Source organism: Leucoraja erinacea, chromosome 14 (assembly GCF_028641065.1).
Source record: "Leucoraja erinacea ecotype New England chromosome 14, Leri_hhj_1, whole genome shotgun sequence".
Taxonomy (NCBI): domain Eukaryota; kingdom Metazoa; phylum Chordata; class Chondrichthyes; order Rajiformes; family Rajidae; genus Leucoraja; species Leucoraja erinaceus.
Window position 1 is genome coordinate 30,466,630 of NC_073390.1, and position 14,596 is coordinate 30,481,225.

Consider the following 14,596-nt stretch of genomic DNA (forward strand, 5'->3'; position numbering starts at 1 on the left):
ATTATATTTATATTGTGTCTTATTTTTCTTCCTGCCTTCTGCGCCTTCTGTAAAGTCATGAAAAATTTCTTAGGACATTGGCAGGTCACAATATGAACCCACCTTCTACACACAAACACTTTAGTCCAGCCAGTTAGTTATTTGTTTTGGAAGTTTTGGTTGGCAGCCTCAACACAGACATTTCTGGTTGCAACATTTTGATTCAAGTTCTGATGTTATAATAAATGATACCTACTGTACACATTGATAATGTCATTATGTGTAAAAAATATGACATAATAGATCACGACAGGAAGTGCTTGGTACATTTCCTTAATGGATGAGACTTCAACAGGAAGTAGGTCCAATCATTTAAAAAGAAGTCACCAAATCCCTCTTCTCATTTCAGCTCAATCTCATTATTCCTGAAATGAAACCAGAATGCCAAAGATTGACCTTCAATACAGTGCCTAGTCACATCAAGATCATGCCAAAGCACCTTGGAAATTAGTCAGGTGAAGGGTAGTGCCTGATTGCATATCAGTAAAAACATTGCCATTCTGTGGCAGCAGAATTCTGCAAATACCAGTCCAAATAACACCATGTCCATGCTGACCATAAGTAGCCTTCAAGGCTAATTCCATTTATAAGAAGAAAAGACACAAGGAACTGCAGGTGCTGATTAACAAAAAAAGACACAAAGTGTTGGAGTAACTCAGCAGGTCAGACTGAAGAAGGGACCTGACCAAAAATGTCACCCATCCATGTTCTCCTTATTTTATATTTTTTTTCCATTTAGAAGCACTTGGCCTGTCGCTTTCTATGTGATTCAAGTACTCATCCAGACACCTTTTAAACATTGTGAGAATAAATGCTTCCACTATCCACTCAAGCAGTACTTTCCAGATTGCAACCACTCTCGGAAGTAAGGAAAATTCCACATTCACCCTAAGCCTCTTACTCCTCACCTTAAACTCCGCATTCTGGTTTTGGACATTTCCATTGTGGGGGAAATGTATCTCACTGATCATCTCATCCACTCCTTTCATAATTCTACTCGCTTCTATCAGGTCCACTCTCAACCTCCTCCACTCCAACAAAACCCAACCCAGCCTTTCCGCATTCCTCATAACCATGCCAAATTAGCTCAGATGTTCGAAACTTGCATTATTTACATTTCATTTAAAAAATAACATGTTAACTTAGATCTTGTTAAATAAATCTGCACCCGTGGAAGAATGTAGAGTAAAACACTGAGGCTAAAGGAAGGGAACTGCTAGATTGGACTGGACAGTGTCCTTATTTTTTGATGCATCTGGAATGAGTTGGAGAAAGGAAGAAGACACCATAAAATACATATTTATATTCTGGGCACCAATGACCTAAAAAATGTATGGACTGATATATTCAAACATCATACCTGTATTGATTTCCATTTAAGTAAACTACATACTTTAACAGTGGATCCTACAGAGCTGTAATGTAATTCATTACAAGCAATCAGTTCTCCTCCTACCCCTACCCCCACCCTAGCCACTTACAGTCTTCGTTCACAACCATCTAAATTACCAGGATCCATTCAAAGCTTTTCCAGTTGATGTTTTAATGTATTATTGGGTAAAATGTTTAGCCCTGTAAGGCACACCCCTCTTGCACTTTCAGTTAGCTTTAGGTTTAGGTTTATTATTATCATATGTATTGAGTTTCATTTATTTTGCATGCTCTCCAGTCAAATCAGATACTACTACATAATAAACACAATCAAGCCAAACTCCAGTACAATAGGTAGACCGAAGTAACAAATACCAAGTGCAGTATATAGTTCTCAATTAGAGCCTGGCTGCCAAATGATATGTGTCATACGAGATCAAGTTGGTCACCAAAAAATAAAGTACTTGGGTTCAGGTCAGATTTATATATCAACAATGTTCAAGTCTGGGTTTGGATTGAGTTAAGTTGATTTTATTTTCATACTGGAGTTAGCTAATGTCCACCTGTACTGTGAACTTTTAGAGCAGGCAGGTGAATCCAAGATGTAAATGGTGTAGCCCACTGAGAAATGTAGGAGGCTAATAGAATTCTTTGCAATGAAGAGCAGCTAGCTGCTTCATTTTCAGAATTCAGAATTAACTTTGAAGATGACGTATCTTTCTATGAGGCTTTGTGGTCTCAAGCTAAACATTCCATTAAGTTAAATACATATAAAAATCTGATGTAGAGTACAAAACGTTCCCAGTAATTTAATACACAATACGCTCATATGTGTACACACACTCTATACACAAGCTACCAAATATGGCCACATTACACAGCTATGTGAGGCAGAGTTGCTGCCTCACAATGCCAGATACCCTGGTTCGATCGTCTACTGCAATCTGCGGTGAGTTTACATGTTCTGCCTGATAAGGTGTGGATTTCCTCCAGGTGCTCCAGTTTTTTCCTATGTCCCAATGACGTAGGATAAGGACGTAGGACAATGACAGGTTTCGGCCCGAAACGTTGCCTATTTCCTTCGCTCCATAGATGCTGCTGCACCCGCTGAGTTTCTCCAGCATTTTTGTGTACTGACGTAGGATAATTGGCCATTATAAATTAGTGTGGTCGAATCTGGGAGGAGCTGATGGCAACATGGGGAGAATTTGTGAGATTAGTACCAATGGCTGGCGTGGACTCAGTGGGCCGAAGGGCCTGTTTCCATGTAACGTTATGATGCTGTGATATGGTGTGGAAGATGTCGATAATATATTCCAACTTTATTTGTCTTTTAGATTTTTACAGGACATAAAGTAAAGCTGGCATTCTGTGTTAACAGCAGCAGACCAAATATAAATGGTGTGGGATTGTTTTCATTTGCTTTAATCAGTTTGATATGTTCTGGGGTCTTGTAAAGTGCTTTATCAATAGAATAACAGGCAATAACAACTTGACTCACCACACAGTATAACTCTGACAACGTGCTATCCAATTTGAACATAGAACAGTACAGCACAGAACAGGCCCTTCAATCCACAATATCTGTGCCAAACATAACCTCAAGACTCAACTAATCTCATCTGCCTGCACATGATCTATATCCCTTCAATCTCTACACTTGCACTAACATTGCTCTCAACACACCATACTATTATTTTTGGACATTGCAGAGGGTGGCAAAATTTAGAAACCCTATATAGAAATCCAGATGGTTAAGTATCTGACTCACCAGGTAGTGTTTGTCGTGTTACCTTCCACTCAGTCATGCTACGATTCCTGTGCTCCCTCCTCAAGTGTCACAGTCCTGGTTCCCACATTTCCTTCCCACTCAACTTACAAGATCCCCTGTTCTCGTGCTCACTTTCAATTTACTGGAAAATTTGTTATCATGCTGTGTCGCATCTCAAAAAATTGAATGAAAACAGTAGCGTTATTAATAGAAATAACATCCAATAGAACAGAAAATCTGCCAGTCTGGCCCCAGCAAAGACCTGAGTGTGTTCGATTATCAGAGTTTTACTGTACTTGCAATCCAGCTTTCAGTCTTTAGAGTTGCGATCAGTATGATTTGTCAGTAGCCACCATTCAAGTTCAAGTTCAAGTTCACGTTTATTGTCACATGCACCAATTAAGGTACAGTGATATTTGAGCTACCATGCAGCCATACAGGTAAAACGTACATAATACACAATAGAATTTACCATAAACATCCACCACAGTGGAATCAGCACTCTTCACTGTGATGGAAGGCAATGTTGAGTCATCTCCTCCTTTGTTCACCCGTGGTCGGGGCCTTGAACCCTCCACAGTCGCCGCTACAGATGTTCATGCTCTCTCATCAGGATGATCAAAACCCCGATGTTGGGACGGATCGGAACACACTCCATGGCTTGGAGTTCCCTAATTGGCTGCTTCTCACCAGAGACTGCGGCTTCACGATGTTAAAGTCCACAGGCCCCGTGGTCGGAGCTCCAACAGGCGATCTTCGGCAAGGGACCCCAGGCTCCACGATGGTAAGTCCGCGTCATGTCTGCTGCTTGAAGCTGGGCCTGTCTCCGGCCTGGAGAGGCTGCACCGATTGGTTAGGCCGCGAGGAGGGCAAGATGCGACATGGAAAAAAGTCACGACTCCGTCGAGGTAAGTGACTGGAAACGGTTTCCCCCTATTCATCCCCCCCCCACACACCCCACATCAAAACATAACGAGAAACATTAAAACATACATTTAGACACACTAAAAATAACAAAAAAGTTGAAAAAACACACAAGCTGCTGACGAGGCTGCCGCTCGCAGAGCCACCCGGTACTGGTATTGTGTCGGTTCTGTTTTTGTTACATATCTAAATTGGCATCAATGGTCAGGAGAGCCAAAAGTTGGGGCCCTTTAAAAGCTTTCTGCATCATCTAATGTGGACTGGACTTTAACTCTTCTTTTACTTAGGAGACACAAAAGCTGGATTTTATGTTCGTAACACTATCAGCCGGCTCAGCATACATTAGGGAATAAAACCACCAGCCTTGCTCCAGTGGTTTATATGCTCCACTAGTGAATAATTGAGTCAGGAAGAGACGGTACATTTTGAGGACACAAAAAAAGACATGGTTTTACAATTAACCAGAAACTGCTGACTGGATTTTCTCTTTATGAGACTCAAACCACTTGACTGAAAATGAATTTAATTTAACCCCAAACTGCGGGATTGAAAAGTTCAATATTGCTGGACTGCTCAAACAGATGACTCCGTGATAAGATTCATAACGAAACCAAAACCTTAAAACACAATGAGGGCTACTATTGTTAGTGCTTTTGTACTGTAAAGATCCCTGTTCAGAGGACAATGTGGAATGGAACAAGGGTTAACAGATTGAGTAACATGCTGCCATGTGAGTGTGGGCAAAGCATCTTCACCACAGTCGAGATTTGTCCTTCGTGGTTTGAAGGCTGCTACAACTCGAAAACTGATCAAAAACTCATCTCTTTTCAGTGCTACAATCTGAATTAAGGTTTGAATAATGCATTATCTAACTCAGAGCAGTGACCAATACCACCAACCCAGTGGCTCACTTTTACACAGATATAATAACAATGGAATGTGAAGCTGCTCAAATGTCTTCTGTGTATCAAATTGTCTGGGATTATAAAGCAAAGCCATGTTATTTACTCAAGAGTTAACTCACTCTTAATAACTACAATTCTATTTTTCCGATTGCTTCAGTCACTACTGACAGGGAACATTATTTAAAGCATACAGTAGATTTGCTATTTTTCATTTCTTCTATGGTGGAAAATAGCGGAGGTTGGTTTGAATGCTAGTCCCTGCCACTTGGCTTCCTCAAGCACCAGCTTGGCTCAAATGGTGGTATTCTTGGCCCAGACATAAATTGTGGGTTTGAATCTCACTCTGCAAACTCTGTGTGTAATCTAGGCTAACATGCTGTCTCTGCCTGTCTCTGCAATCTTCCTCAGCCCAACAATCCTCCAAAAACTCTGCATTACTCCAACTCTGGCTTCTTGCCTTTTTTCCTCTTCTAAAGAAAACCGTCCATGATGTTCATGTTTGTTCCTCCATTAAAACACTCTTTGAAACCTATACTTTCTCCATCTAATTTTTGGAGTGTTTAGGCAGGAGGTGCTTGATAGGGATGGATGAAGTGGTTGGTGCACTCCTTCCGCAGTTGGTATGAAACATCTGAGTGCTACATATGAAGGGACTTAATTTCTCAACTCTGATCTGAATATTCCTTTCCCACTTTGTACAGTTCTCCTTCGGTAAGCCCAATGAGTCTATGAGGTTGTTAGAATTATATCAAGAACGTTTTTGGAACTACCATGAATTCTATCCCCCTGTCCATCTATTAATCTCTTGCTCTGATGGACCTCAGTTTTGGGAAGCTTGCGTTGGACATGTGAACGTGTCTGCCTACCAGAGCCTAGTGAATTAACTTAGGGTTTCAGTGTTGGCCTTGGAGAAGAGGACCATGACATTGGTTCAATTAATAAAGGATTTCAGGATACAACATTAGTGGCTCATCTGCAGTGCTTTGAGGAGCCTGATTTATGCGGTCCATGTCTACAGAGGGCAAGGAGAAAAGCTTTGTGATATTGCCTGATGTGGATAGTTGGCACTTTTTGTTTTTATTTCAGATTTCCATCATCTGCAGTTTCATTGATTTTCGCCATCCTGGGTGGAAAGAGCACAGGAGGTCCTGCAACTTAATGAAAACACGACACATAGATTTTCCAAAGCTGTCAGCGCCTTCTACAGTCAAACAACCAAGAGCCCCTCCAGCTGGGAGACAAAAAACGGAGGAGATATATCTCCTGGGCCTGATCAAATATATCCAAGGGCACTGTGGGAAGCTAGAGAAATTGCAGGAGTCCTGGCTAAAATATATGAATCATTGTTAGACACAGGTGAGGTGCCAGAAGATTGGATTGAAGATAGCAGCATATAAAATCTTTAGGTAAATAGTTAGGGTGAATCTACAGAGTCTTTTTTCCCAGGATAGTAGAATCAAGCAATAGATCGCATATCTTTAAGATTAGAGGAAACATTTGTAATAGGAATTCGAAGTGTAACTTTTTCACACAAAGGGTGATGGGTATATACAGTATAACAAGCTGCCAGAGGAAATAGTTTAGGCAGGTACAATAACACAATAACACATTTGGATAGGTATATTGGTAGGAAATGTCTAAAGGGATATGGGTCAAAGATAGGCAAATTGAACTAGCTTATGCGAGTTCTTGGTTGGCCAAAGGTTCTGCTTCCTTGTTGTACTATGTTATGAATCTGTGAGAGGCTGGATAAGCTGGATGTTTGTTTCCTGGAATATAGGCGGCTGAGGGGTGTCTGTATAGAGGGTCATAAAATCATGAGGGGCATCGATAAAGTGAACAGCCAGCAGAGCCAATTTTGTTTAGGCAATTTGATGAGCGTGGACGAGTTGGGCCAAAGGCCCTGTTTACATGCTTCATTTAAATCTAAATACAGAGGGACTGTGACCACTGGAAGGAGCATTTCAAAGAATCCTTCAACTGTGATGCCATCCCACGGTATCACCCAATCCATTCCCATCACCGACCTCTAATGATAAGCAGTCGAAAAGCCCACATGTTAATCTAGAAAGATTAAGAAATATGTTATGCTGATGATTGACTTCAAACTACAGTGAGATTTGAGTCTGCACCAATCCATCATATAATATCATAGCTTTCACCAATCATATTGCAGAAGTAGTTTGGAAATTAATTTATACTGAAATTAATTTGGAAAGAATATTCATCCCAGTAGTATGAATATTGATTTCTCTAATTTCAACTAACCCTTGCATTCCCTCCCTCTCCATCTGCTCCGCCACCCTAGTTGTCCTAGTTTTACTGCTCACATCCCCACGTTATCACCTCTTCAGCAGCCAACAATGGACCATTGTGGGCTCTATGGTCATCGCTGTCGTCTCTGATCTGTTCTGATAACCAAGTGAGGTTATCCACTTTGGTGGCAAGAACAGGAAAGTAGACTATTATCTGAATGGTGGCCGATTAGGAAAAGGGGAGATGCAACGAGACCTGGGTGCCATGGTACACTAGGCATTGAAAGTAGGCATGCAGGTGCAGCAGGCCATGAAGAAAGCAAATGGTATGTTAGCATTCATAGCAAAAGGCTTTGAGTATAGGAGCAGGGAGGTCTACTGCAGTTGTACAGGGCCTTGGTGAAACCACACCTGGAGTATTGCATACAGTTTTGGTCTCCTAATCTGAGGAAATACATTCTTGCCATTGAGGGAGTACAGAGAAGGTTCACCAGACTGATTCCTGGGATGGCAGCACTTTCATATGAAGAAAGATTGGATAGACTCTGCTTGTACTTGCTAGAATTTAGAAGATTGAGGGAGGATCTTATAGAAACTTAAAAAATTCTTAAGGGGTTGGACAGGCTAGATGCAGGAAGATTGTTCCCGATGTTGGGGAATTCCAGAACAAGGGGTCACAGTTTAAGGATAAGGGGGAAGTCTTTTAGGACCGAGACGAGAATTTTTTTTTTCACACAGAGAGTGGTGAATCTGTAGAATTCTCTGCCACAGAAAGTATTTGAGGCCAGTTCATTGGCTATATTTAAGAGGGAGTTAGATGTGGCCCTTGTGGCTAAAGGGATCAGGGGGTATGGAGAAAAGGCAGATACAGGATACTGAGTTGGATGATCAGCCATGATCATATTGAATGGCGGTGCAGGCTCGAAGGGCCGAATGGCCTACTCCTGCACCTATTTTCTATGTTTCTATGTGAACCAGTATCTGCAGTTCCTTCCTACACATGTATAACTTCACATTTCTTTACATTATATTGCATCTGCCTAGTCACTCAACTTAAACAAGAATGCAAGTTCTGTTCCTGACAAGAAACCAAATTTAACCAAACCATTTCATACATCACGAAATATGCAATGTTGTCAAACCTTTTTGGGTTTTCAGCTGATCCAAACTTGCATGTGATCTGTAACAGGCAAACATGTCATTTAATTTGCACAGAGATGATGCAGCAATGCAATTAGTGTCAGTGCATAAAACATGCGGACACATTGTAGGAGGAAGACATCATGCTTCGCTCTGCCTGTCACAAATGTGACCCAGCTGTAACAACTTCCAAATTTAGACTTGAATGGAGTAGGAGAAGTAATAATACTTGATTTAATTAAAGCTGCGTCTTAACATATGGAGCTAGAAATTGGATCCAGAGAAATCAGCTGATTGGGTCTGTATCCTGTACCTGAACATATTCTGCAGTGACATCTGAATGTGTGATGCCCAAATTGAACTAACGACAGCTTTATAGCTCATCTTCCTGTTAATGAAAGTAAAGGGCCTGTCCCACTTGGGCGACCTAATCCGTGAGTTCTGGCGAGTTTGCCCTCGATTCATACTCGCAGCATGGTCGACACAAGGTCATAGGAGGTCGTCATAACTCTCCTTCATGCTCAAGAGTGGTCTCCGCGTAATCGAGGCCTCAGCTAGGTTGTGCCGTTTTTTTCAAAATGTTAAAAAACGTACGCGAGTAACAAAAGGTCGCTATGGAAAAAATTGATACTTTTTTACTCGTAGGTTAGGTCGTAGTAGGTCGTAGTAGGTCGGCATGTTAGTCGTAGGTAATCGAGGGTAGTCGAAGGTAGTCGTACATAGTCTTCATCATAGTCAAAGGGAGGTCGAAGGGAGGTCGAAGGAGATCGAAGGAGGTTGTCTTCACTCTCCATTATTCAGTGTCCAATTTTCCCAAAGTTAGTCATAGCTAGTCGAAGCTGGTCTTCAACATAGTCAAAGGAGGTCGATGGAGGCCATTGGAGGTCTTCTACATAGTCGAAGGAGGTCTTCAATATGTCATTTTTTCAAACTCTTCTAAACGTGCCAATTGGGTTGCCAAGTGGGACAGCCCCTTAATGAGAGCCAAGGATTTGTGTGTCCCTTAAACAGGTTGCCCCACTGATCGTGTCACTTTGAATGATATATATATATATATATATATATATATCATTCAAAGTGACACTATATATATATATAGTCATAGTCATACAGCATATAAACAGACCCTTCGGCCTAATTTGCCCACACCGACCGACATGTCCTATCTACACGTCCCACCCACCTGCGTTTTGACCATATCCCTCTAAACCTATTCTCTCGATGTATCTGCCCAGATGTATCTTAAACGTTGTGATAGTACCCAGGGGCGGAAAACCCGGGGGGGGGGGGGCCAGAGGGACACGTCCCCTCCATGTTTTGAGAGGTGGGGGACATTCCCCCCAAGTTTTTGTAAGCCGGATTTTAAAACCCGGTGAAATCTCCGCTTTCCGCGAGACAGTGGGGGTGGGACTGATGATCGGGGGCGCCGATTGGACGAGAGAGACGTCGGTCAGCAGGCAATGGGGGTGGGACATGAATCAGCGCGATGATTGGAGGAGGGAGGACTGAGGATAGAGTGCGTTGATTGGAGGAGGGAGACGTGGCACAGACCTGCACTTCATCCGCAGCCAGGATTGATCCCGGCCGGCTCTCCAGTGCTGTCCCGAGTGCCCCCCCACCCATGCCACTGGGTGGCCAGAGAGGTCAGCAGCAAAGTTCCTCCGCTATAGGATCTTTGGTCGGGAATCAGACGGGAGCTGTGCCCCCAGGCCAACAGCGCAGAGAAACAGCGCTAAACCCAGTTCAACTCTGCCTGTCCCGCCAGGTGAGCCTACAGCCTTCCTGGACTTGCGGGAAATATGGCCAGCGCAAAGAAGCAGCACTGGTATCCCGTCAGTCCAGACAGGGCTGTAGTTAACCCGGTGAGACAGGCAGAGTTGAGCTGCATTTAGCGCTGGATTGAGCCTCCGAAGCCTCACGCGTGTGTGTGAGTGCGCGCATGCGCGCATGGCCGCCAAAAAATTATGCCCCCCGTCCCCTCCATGTTTTGATAGTGAGTTCCGCTCTTGATAGTACCTGCCTCAACTACCTCCTCCGGCAGCTCATTCCATACACCTGTCACCATTTTTGCCTCAGGTTCCTATTAAATCTTTCCTTCCTCACCTAAACCCATGTCCTCTGGCTCTCGATTTCCCTACTCTGGGTAAAAGACTGTGCATTTATTCCTCTCATGAACTTGTACACCTCCATAAGATCACTTGAATGCCAGCATCCAAATTACACCAGCAAAAACAAAAATAGTTTGCATGATCAGTTTTAAAACTGGAATTTGCATGTAAAGGGAGAAACAAGCAGGATATTACTTGTAGCAACATGCTGGGAGGACAAGCAGGAAGCCCTGAGGGAAGGAACAGCCTGAGCTGATAGTAACCTGTCAGAACAAAATGCCACTGTCACCAGCCACTGTGACTAATGTGTGCTGTTTTATTCTCTTGAAGGTTGCTAGAAATGACAGTACATATGTAGGCCCAGCTTTGATTAGCTGACATGGTGTGCCACTGAATGGATGGCATTGAACACTCGGGCTGTTCGACTACACATTAACGTGCCACCTCTGTTTCTCCACCCCCTGAAAATAGAACAGTCTACTTTAATTTCATAGAATAATAGAATCTTGCAGTTGTACAGCACATCCGCAGTAATCCCACTTGCTGCATTAGGATTGTATCCTCTGATGCCTTGCTTACTAAAGCGTTGACTTAAAATGCCACTTAAATATAGTGACTGTACCTGATTCTACCATATCCTTTGGCAAAGCATTCCAGATACCATCCATTCTCTACTTAAAATACCTACCCCAATATTCCCTTTAAATCTCCTACTTCTTACCTTAAACTCATGCCCTCTTGTTTGATACACCTACCATGGGGAAACAATAGACTATCTTTCTATGCCTTGCATAATCTTAAATAATTATATCAGGATAATCCTTAGAGTCCTTCACTCCTGGGATAACAACCCCAGCCTCTCCCCATAACTGAGGTCCAACTCAGGCTACTTCCTGCTCAATCTCCTTTGCACTCTCTCTAATGCACTCTCATCCATCCTATATTGTGACAACCAAAATTCCACACTATACTCCAAGTGCGGCCTAAATAAAGTTTTATATAGATGCAACATAACATATAGGTTCAGGACACTGGGCAGGTTTTGACTTTTGGGAAGAAAACATCGTAAATTGTTCCAATATTTGGTGAATGTTAGTAGAATGTTAGTATATACCTGTACTAATATTTTTCCCACACTGTTTCTGGCGTCACCTGGGACAGGGCTAAATTAGGCCAATGGTTCTCACTGCTGGAACAGTCGTTTGAACAGTGCAGAATAAAATATTAATAAGGACAGCGAGAGGGGGATTGAGGGGCAGGAGGCAATGATATGGGGGGAAAGTCAAGGTGACAAGAGCTGCAGAGAGGGTGCATTTATAAACCCATGATCTTAGCTACAACCAGTGTGCATCACTGAGAGTTGTCTATAACCAGGCGTTGGAATCTCAGCCAAAGATTAAAGCAAAAACAACACATGGTGAAAGAAAACACATCAACCATTTCATAATAGAGTGGTTAAACAAACAAGAAAGTTACTCAATCCTGACATCTATAACTCACAAGTTACCAAACCTGTTTGACTTTGCCTTTTAGTTTTATCCCATTTCATAACACAGACCAGTGTATTTGTCTGAACTAATCTCCTCTCTCAGTTGGGGTTGTACAGAGCACCTGGCTTGCTACAGGAAATTACAAGACAATGTTGCCAGAAGCACGGGCTAATATGTGGAATGTGGCCATGGATGCTTTGATCTTGGTTGCTTCAGAGATGGGTTGGGGTGCTTAAGGACAGAAGGCACATCGAGCCCGAATCTTGCAGTCAGCAAAAGCTTTTTTATGCATAACTACAAAGAAAATGCTGTCTTGTGCTCCGCAGCACCTGTGAATGGCCATTGAACTGACAAAAGGTTGCAGAGAAGCACAGCAAATACATCTGAGGCTGTACATGGCTTGACCTGACATGGCATTATGACATTTGTGCTCTCATGCCTTATAAAACCATCACGAGAGAGCTCTCAGGTCAATAATGTTTATTTGTCATATGCTATGGATATGATCCAGAACAACTAAAGTCTTACTTGCTGCGGCTTTACAGGCACATCAGAAGCAACGCCAACAAAAAATAAATACACAACAAATTATCAGCTACTCAAAGTAAACCAGACCATGCTGGTGCATAAACCAAAGCACAAAGAGGAACTATTATAGTGCAAAGTCTGTCGTGGTTCAGAGCTGAGTTAGGGTTGTGGTTAGGGCCATATAAGATAGTTCAAGACCTCAAAGGTTGATGGGAAGAAGCTATACTTGAACCTAGAGGTAACAGTTCTCAGGCTTCTCTACCTTCAGCGAGATGAGGAGGTGGCCAGGTTGGTGTGGATCTCTGATGATATTGGCTGCCTTTTTGAGGCAATGCTTCCTCTAGATGCTTTTGATGGTGGGGCGGTCAGTACCTGTAATCTTCTTATTTCGTGTCCATCTTCCATGTTTCAAATGTTGTCCTCGCTGTCATCGTCCATCCTGACAAGGACGCAAGCTTCCGGCGACAATCAGTGGAAGCCATCACTTGTCGCAATAGATGATGGTGGTAGCAGAATTAGCTTGGGATACTTCCAGTTACCAGCCCCGCGATGTGAACGATTCTGCTCTGGGGCCAGTACCTGTAATGGACCAGGCAGTGTCTTATGCCCCTTTCCCACTTAGGAAACCTGAACGGAAACCTCTGGAGACTTTGCGCCCTACCCAAGGTTTCCATGCAGTTCCCGGAGGTTACCGGAGGTTTTTGTCAGTCTCCCTACCTGCTTCCACTACCTGCAACCTCCGGCAACCACCTGCAACCTCCGGGAACCGCACGGAAACCTTGGGTGGGGCACAAAGTCTCCAGAGGTTTCCGTTCAGGTTTCCTAAGTGGGACAGGGGCATAACTCTGCAGCATCCTTCACTTTTACCTATCCAAGTTACTGGACCAGGTGGTGATGCATCCAGCCAATATGCTCTCCATCGTACACCCTAAGAAGTTCAATGGAGTATTCAGCAATATGTTGAATGTTCTCAGACCTCGAAGGAAGTAGAGAGCTTTCTGATGATGGATGTGAACCCAGATATGCTTGAAGGGGAACGAAATAGCAGCAAGCTGTGACAGATCTAATCTTTCAGGTCCGGATGCGTGTTAAAATTCTTCTGCTTGTCAAATTCGCCACTGAATTATGTAGAAAACATCAGGAACTCTTTTGAACCATTCACAAACAGGATGATGGACTAAGCAGGCACCTACTGCCCCTGATATAATAACACTCAGCAGGCCGGGGAAAAGGAAAACTTGGTCCAGGACCTTCTGAAATGGATCCTGATGTGTAGTGCAATTAAGATATGTGTTTGTACTTTGGCGAGCTGGATGGGGCTTTTACAACAGTCTAGAACATTTTATGCAAATGGTACCATGGCCCGATTTTGAACTTGAATCTCTGATCCAGAACCCCAGCTATTAGACCAGTATATTAACGATCACGCCATTGTGGCCTCTGTGGGTTTGTTACACAATGTGGAAGATACAAGTCTACCAAAGGTTTATGCTGAGTTACATGTCAAGATGAGTTTATTGTGATATCACAAGTACAACGAGGCACAGGTATAATGGGAAACGTGCCTGCAGCAGCATCATAGCCTCAGAGCCTCATACAACTCGCAAAAATATAAATGATACATAAAATCTACAAATGAAAAGAAAGAATGTGCAAAATAACAAGATACTAGTGTGAAAATACATAATTAGAAATTCGAGCTATGGTAGATCATGAGGTGGTCCATATTGTTTTGTTCCTGAGGTAGGTTTAAGGGTTGTGCAGGTTGGTTCAAACATCTGATAGTTGTTGGAAAGTAGCTGTTTCTGAATAAGGTTGTGTGCAATGTCAAGCTTCTGTATCTCCTGCCCGCTGGTAGCAGCGAGAAAAGGACATGATCTGGATGGTGGGGATGCTACTTTCCTGAGGCAGTGCTCATGTACAGTGGCTTGCAAAAGTTTTCATACCCCTTTTCCACATTTTGTCACGTTACAACCACAAACGTAAATGTAATTTCCTGGGATTTTATGTGATAGACCGACACAAAGTGGTGCATAATTGTGAAGTGGAAGGAAAATTACACATG

At 42.9% G+C, this 14,596-nt stretch overlaps 1 protein-coding gene across 2 annotated transcripts in view; it reads right to left on the reverse strand.

The window, feature by feature from the left end:
- The window catches only part of LOC129703502 (glypican-5-like), a 420,578-nt gene that overhangs the window by 156,347 nt on the left and 249,635 nt on the right, over window positions 1-14,596 (reverse strand). The window lies entirely within an intron of this gene.